General features: G+C 42.7%; 1 protein-coding gene across 1 annotated transcript in view; it reads left to right on the forward strand.

Moving 5' to 3' along the window:
* Nucleotides 1–7,865, forward strand: part of prkcda (protein kinase C, delta a) — a 29,833-nt gene continuing 21,968 nt past the window's right edge. The window contains exon 1 of the mRNA XM_061785661.1: nucleotides 1–172. The gene's annotated coding sequence lies outside the window, so the exon portion shown is untranslated. The remainder of the gene's footprint in view (nucleotides 173–7,865) is intronic.

Consider the following 7,865-nt stretch of genomic DNA (forward strand, 5'->3'; position numbering starts at 1 on the left):
GCGTGTGTCAGGTAGACGTCACTAGGGCGTCGGGAGCGCGCCCGCACCGCACCACACTTCCTCAAAGAGAATCACAGTGAAAAAAAGAAGGCGACGAGAAAGAAAGAAAGAAAGAAAGAACAACTTTGGACCGTGCGGCGGTGACGGAATAACAGACAGTTTGCTGGACGAGGTGAGCATGTCCTTCACTGCCTTAATTTTCCGAGTTTTTTCGCCGAGTTGGGGCTTGTACGTGTGCGTGTGGAAAACATCCCTCGTGGAGACTTTAATGGCACCCCTTCAATTGTCACTCATTGAAGCCTATGCGCTCTAAGCTAGCTTCACATATGAACGTGTATGTGGGCGACGACGCATGGGCTGCTTATTTAGATAACGCGAAAGTTGTCCTGACGTTGCTTTATTCTGATAAGTGTTTGCAAAGTCAGTATGCTGCCTGGATGCGGTGGAATATGTGAGCTGTCACATCGCCTTTGCCTCTACCCGGTCGACTACGGAAAAAAAAAAGAAAAAAAGAAGTGCTCCACCGAACAAACCGGCCGCCAACTTTTGCCATTGGCGCATTATCTATCTAATTACGGTGTACTGTTTTTATTGGCCAACTCAGTCAGATGCATTTGAGTTGCTTTTCATCCCACTCACTACGCTTTATTTACAAGCAGTTGAAATAACAGGCTTGTAACACACACAGGGCACAGGGTGTTTCTGTATGAGGGAGGGGTGTGTGAGGGGTTCAACAGAAGTAGCAGTCCAGACTGATGCATTGATGCATATGCTTCAAAATACAATAGGACAGTGATTCCCAACCACTGGTTCCTTGGGAAATGATCTAATTTCGCTTAATTGGTCCAAAATGTGTGTATTGTTTATTTATTTTTGCTCATTTGCTATGCCAATGACGTTTAGTGACAGGCAGAACAATTGAATGCTCTTCCATTATTAGAAGGTACGTAATTAACATTTGTGACATTTTGGTTTGGTAATGTGCCATGACATGTTTCATAAAATATGTCCCTTGGTTCAATAAAGGTGTGGAAACACTGCACTCAAAGTACAGTGGTACCGTGACGATTTTTTCGCGTTACCATTTTGAGCGGGCTCCAGATACGGTGCCACTCGAGTGAAGTGGAAAAAAATAGAGTTGTTAAGGTACTTTTATACCCTCGCAGGTGGGCAAGGAGAGCCACAGTCGGCTATGCACTTTTAGCCATCAATTGAATGGGACAAAGTCAAACACTCGCAAGGAGCGACTCCAATTCAACACACAAATATTACAGTAGGTGGCACGGTAGACGACTGGTTAGCACGTCTGCCTCACAGTTCTGAGGTCCGGGGTTCAATCCCGACCCCGCCTGCGTGGAGTTTGCATGTTCTCCCCGTGCCTGCGGGGGGTTTCTCCGGGCACTCCGGTTTCCTCCCACATCCCAAAAACATGCATGGTAGGTTAATTGAAGACTCTAAATTGCCCGTAGCTGTGAATGTGAGTGGGAATGGTTATTTGTCTATATGTGCCCTGCGATTGGCTGGCAACCAGTTCAGGGTGTACCCCGCCTGGCTAGATAGATCCTGCCTGATGATAGCTGGGATAGGCTCCAGCACTCCCGCGACCCTAGTGAGGATAAGCGGCTCAGAAAATGGATGGATGGATGGATGAAATATTACAGTACATAAAGTAATTATGTTTAATAAACCAGTTTCTTTGTTTACATTCTCTTATTTTCTTTATTTAAAACAAAAATGTGGTGTTTTTTGGGGTTCTGGACAGATTAATCGCATTTCAATTTATTTCAGTAGGAGAAATTGATTTTACTGTTAGGACCACAGAAGAAATTAAACTCGCAAAAGTCAGGGTACCACTCTACAGTACACTCTTGTAGTAGTTGTGTCTTATTTAAATGACCTGTTCATTTACTGTATATACTTGTGTCCTTAATTGCTCAAAAAATTATATTCACAATAAATAATGTATCTTTGTTCCTCAATTGTTCTATCTGTCAGTGAGGCATTGTGACAGACAGAACAAATGAGTGGTCTTCTATTAGATGGCAGGAAGTACATACAGTAAATAATGTATCCACTTTTTGGGACATTTTTGTTTGTTGGTGTGCCGTGAGATTTTTCAATTGTAAAATCTGTTCCTTGGCTCCATAAAGGTTGGAAATCACTGCTCTAGTCAGATCGTGGTCTAGCCAACATTACAACATGACAGAAATAATGGGTGCTATCCATCCATCCATCCATTTTCTGAGTCGCTTCTCCTCACTAGGGTCGCGGGAGTGTTGGAGCCAATCCCAGCTATCATCGGGCAGGAGGCGGGGTACGCCCTGAACTGGTTGCCAGCGAATCGGAGGGCACATACAAACAAAAAAACATTCGCACTCACATTCACGCCAACGGGCAATTTAGAGTCGTCAATTAACCTACCATGCATGTTTTTTGGGATGTGGGAGGAAACCGGAATGCCCGGAGAAAACCCACGCAGGCATGGGGAGAACAAGCAAACTCCACACAGACGGGGCCGGGGATTGAACCCTGGTCCACAGAACTGTGAGGCAGACGCTCTAACTGCCATAATGGGTGATAACTTACTGTAATTAAATTACTTTATTGTAATTAAATTACTTCACCCACACAGAAACCTTAGAGCATGATTCGACAGAACGGCAACATGTTTACGTACAACCGTTAGTGCTAGCACTAGCTTGCTAGGCTACATAAGGTTTTGTTGCCTCCTTGCGAGCCGTATCGTTAATTAATCTTTAAATAAGAATTAAATGATAGATAATAATATAAAATAAATGTACCTGAAAAAATTATACTCTACCAAGGGCTATCCATCCATCCGTCCATTTTCTGAGCCGCTTCTCCTCACTAGGGTCACGGGCGCGCTGGAGCCTATCTCAGCTATCATTGGGCAGGACACCCTGAACTGGTTGCCAGCCAATCGCAGGGCACAAACAAACAACCATTCACACTCACATTCACACCTACGGGCAATTTAGAGTCTCCAATTTATGCATGTTTTTGGTATGTGGGAGGGAACCGGAGTGCCCGGAGAAAACCGACGCAGGCACGGGGAGAACATGCATACTCCACACACGCGGGGCTGGGGATTGAACCCCAGTCCTCAGAACTGTGAGGCAGACGCTCTAACCAGTTGTCCAACGTGCCGCTCTACCAAGTGCTAACTGAATAAATGGGCTATTACAAAGTGCAATCAGGAATTGCAACTTAATGGAAGCAATACAGTTAAGCCATAAAACGCAAAAACATTAGGCTGTAAGGATCGACTTTTCATTTGAAAATCCCTGTCAATATAGTTAATTATCAAGAAAAGGTACGTCTCCGTTGTTCTGCTTGATTGGTCAGTCGTGCTCGGTCACAAACTGCAAACAACTGGACAGTTGTGATTTCCCTCTGGATTTACTTCCGACGTTATTTTTCATTGCGGTCAGGCCAGCTGAAAAGTTCAAGTCAAGGCAGCCGCGACAACGATTTTTAATAGCCTTAAACATACGTTTGCCCCCTGGTGGCTGGTTGACTAGGATGCGGGCACTGCTGCAATTGAAACACTTTTCATATGCAGCAGTGCTGCATTTTAAATGTAAAAAATTGCCGACGATCAGGCTAATTTAATTGTGGCAGCTGAAATCGCAATCATGATTAAAATTCGATTAATTGTGTGGCCCCACTCCAAACCATACGACTGTTGGTGCCTTCGACTTGGAGGTTGCATGATATTTGCTGGAGATTTACTGACCTGCCTTTGTTATCTTCCAAGTCACAAATGTAACTGAAGATGCTCTTTGAGTAAAATCAGATGGCTATAGGCTGTAATATTATGAGTTGTGTGACAGCAAATCTCCTTCAGAGTATACAGTATTTGTGTTCTGAAAGAGTCAGGAGCTGTAGTCCTGTCAGCTTCAAGATGATGATGCTGTTCACTTGTGTGTACTCTCAAAGTGTGCCGAGAAAATATCTCCCACACTGTGACACCTCACCAGTGAGCGGGATTAACACAACAAAGGTGTGTTCAAAGATGCTATGCATAGCAGATGTAGTTTTTGTTTTTTCCTCTCGATCAATTTTTAGCTGTCTTTTCGGCACACTTTAAGCTATTTATTTATTTACTTACGTGCTTAGTTCGTTAGTAGGATTACATTAAAAATAACTGATTTTTATTCATCTTTGCTGTGGGGTAGTAAGAACCCAGTCCATTTCGGAGCAAATCTGTATTAAATTGCAGATGACTAAAAATTTTTAAAACATTTTGCCATTCGAGTCAGAATCAAATTGTCCACCCATTCCGGTGTGCAAATGGTCCAGTCTAGATGGTAACAACCAGAGTCCTGTTGTACGGGGTACAATGCAGTAAATGCAGTGCGCCGCTATTTTCTTTTTGCCGTGCATTTATATTATTAAGAGTCCTGTAATATCTGTGAAATAAATTTGTTTTTTCTTATTTGGTGTCAAAATTGGTGGGTTAAAATAAGTTTCATTTGGTGCTAAATAAATACAATTTAATTGAATTTATTTTTATTAATTTCTTTCATTCAATAATTGCTAAAGGTATTTATTGTAAATTGTACAATTAAAAAAATTATAAAATGTTACATATTTGCTGAAAAAAGTTTTATTTGTTACTAAATAATTGGTTAATTAGTCATAATGAAATTATGAATGTCAAAATAAGAATTGCAAAGTATTTTATTCATTAAAATAAAACATTTTCCATATTTTCATACATATCCTAATAATTTTCACCCAAGCCACTACAAGAGTAGATGACAGAATGCTGATTAAGCCTGTTAGCTTCTGACACATTTTTTATATTTAGTGACTATCCTATACATTCCCATGCTGCATCACTTGGTGGGGCTCTAAAATGACGTAGCGGAAATAACATATTTTACCTTCGAACAGGCAGGCCCATACTGTATATGGATAGCGCGCAGGTCAACTGAGCCATAGAGAAAGCATGCGGGGTTGGAAGGAGAAGGAGGAAGCCGGACAAGCATTTAGCCTATCTCATATTGATGTGACGAAGGCTTTGTTGTAATGCTGAATTCCAGTGTTAGGGGGTGCCAGAAATTGCGGATTATAGCTTTAACGTTGAGTTTCTGCAGCATGATTGTTTAGCACATTTGCAGCAACCATGATTTTCAAAGTGTAGTTTGGTTCCCACTATTGCTATGCGAATGAATCACTGCCTAAGCACAGTTCAGCTGTATTTAACTTAAATTATATACAGTACTTTTGCATTTACATGTTACCTCTTGTTTTTGAGTAGCGCTTGTTGGTCATGATGGTGGTACTTGGAGAGGTAAGTATTTTTTTAGGAGGTACTAGGTAAAAAACTTTGAGAACCATTGCCTTATACTGTGGTCGAGTCATGCATGCAATGTTCTTTTAATGTTCAGAACTGTTCTTTTGCTGTAATCGCAAAACCTGTTAGCTAAGATTGTCTGTGCAATGATGAAGAAACAGTCCTTGCCAGCAACCACACGTTTGTGTCATTCAGTGGAATGAGCCGCTGAATGGGGATAAGTTGGTGAGGGCATGTATTTTCAGAGAAAGGTACACAACTTCTAAATTCACCAGAGAGAACAAATCAAAACTGTGCATGCTCGACAAATCAATCTGGACTGCCCTCAATCTCATAGCACAGTGTGTGTATAGATTATACTCCAAAACACTGTACCCACAGTCATGTCACTTGCCCCCACCTCCCACTTGTCTTTCTTACTGCTGATTTTCTTCCCAGTGCTCTTTTCTGTTCTTGACTTTGCTGGTCTCAGTGTGGGCGGTTTCGTGTTTAGGAATTGCAGAGCTTCCTGTGGAGCGCTGAGTGCTTGTGTTGGAGTCGGGACATGTTGAGGCTCGCTTTGTCGCGCCAGGCATGTCCTCCGTCTTTGATTCTGCTCCCTTTCACAGAAAACATGAGTATGACTGTGAACTAAGCCGAAGTAAAAAATGACGGTACATTTAATGTTAGAGTGGTACACAAAAGCCATGTTGCATTGCTTGTTAAAGCTACATCGATCAACTCGTACTGTACGCACAATCAGTGATGAACCATGCGTGTATACGTTGACTGACTGCGTGCTGGCTGACAGATTTTTTTCCCACTGTCAGCATATATTCCCTCTGTAAGGAATGCATCTGATTTCCATCATGTTATTTACTTTATTATTATTATTATTACAATAAATCAAAAGTCATTACAGTACTGTCATTTGTAGCGCCTGCTTTATACCTGGAGCTTCCAAAGACAAACACTTCAAATCTGTTAGAATTTGGAAGAAAAATATGCCTCTAAAGGGCGGCACGGTGGACGACTGGTTAGAGCGTCTGCCTCACAGTTCTGAGGACCGGGGTTCAATCCCCGGCCCCGCCTGTGTGGAGTTTGCATGTTCTCCCCGTGCCTGCGTGGGTTTTCTCCAGGCATTCCAGTTTCCTCCCACATCCCAAAAACATGCGTGGTAGGTTAATTGACGACTCTAAATTGCCCGTAGGTGTGAATGTGAGTGCGAATGTTTTTTTTTTTTATATGAGCCCTGCTGGCAACCAGTTCTGGGTGTACCCCGCCTCCTGCCCGATGATAGCTGGGATAGGCTCCAGCACGCCCGCGACCCTAGTGAGGAGAAGAAAATGGATGGATGGATGGATGGATGGATGGATGGATGGATATGCCTCAAAAGTCAAACCAAACTTAGTTCCAACCATCAGCATCCATGATGTCAGCAAATTTTGTGAGACTTCAGCTAACTGAAAGAATACAAGACATACAGTACTCACTTTGTGTGTGTGTGTATATCTATATATATGCACATACACACGCACACGTATGTATATATGTGTATATATAAATATATATGTATATATGTATATGTGTGTGTGTATATATATATGTATATATATATATGTATATATGTGTGTATGTATGTGTATATATATATATGTATGTGTGTATATATATATATGTATGTCTTCTTCTTCTTCTTTTCCTTTCGGCTTGTCCCGTTAGGGGTCGCCACAGCGCGTCATCCTTTTCCATGAGAGCCTATCTCCTGCATCCTCCTCTCGAACACCAACTGCCATCATGTCTTCCCTCACGACATCCATCAACCTTCTCTTTGGTCTTCCTCTAGCTCTCTTGCCTGGCAGCTCCATCCTCATCATCCTTCTACCAATATACTCACTCTCTCTCCTCTGGACGTGTCCAAACCATTGAAGTCTGCTCTCTCTAACTTTGTCTCCAAAACATCGAACCTTGGCTGTCCCTCTGATGAGCTCATTTCTAATTTTATCCAACCTGGTCACTCCGAGAGCGAACCTCAACATCTTCATTTCCGCCACCTCCAGCTCTGCTTCCTGTTTTCTCTTCAGTGCCACTGTCTCTAATCCATACATCATGGCTGGCCTCACCACTGTTTTATAAACTTTGCCCTTCATCCTAGCAGAGACTCTTCTGTCACATAACACACCTGACACCTTCCTCCACCCGTTCCAACCTGCTTGGACCCGTTTCTTCACTTCCTGACCACACTCACCATTGCTCTGGACGGTTGACCCCAAGTATTTAAAGTCCTCTACCCTTGCCATCTCTTCTCCCTGTAGCCTCATTCTTCCCCCACCACCCCTCTCATTCATGCACATATATTCTGTTTTACTTCGGCTAATCTTCATTCCTCTTCTTTCCAGTGCATGCCTCCATCTTTCTAACTGTTCCTCCAGCTGCTCCCTGCTTTCACTGCAGATCACAATGTCATCTGCAAACATCATGGTCCACGGGGATTCCAGTCTAACCTCATCTGTCAGCCTATCCATCACCACTGCAAAAAGGAAGGGGCTCAGGGCTGATCCCT

Source organism: Phyllopteryx taeniolatus, chromosome 9 (assembly GCF_024500385.1).
Source record: "Phyllopteryx taeniolatus isolate TA_2022b chromosome 9, UOR_Ptae_1.2, whole genome shotgun sequence".
NCBI lineage: Eukaryota > Metazoa > Chordata > Actinopteri > Syngnathiformes > Syngnathidae > Phyllopteryx > Phyllopteryx taeniolatus.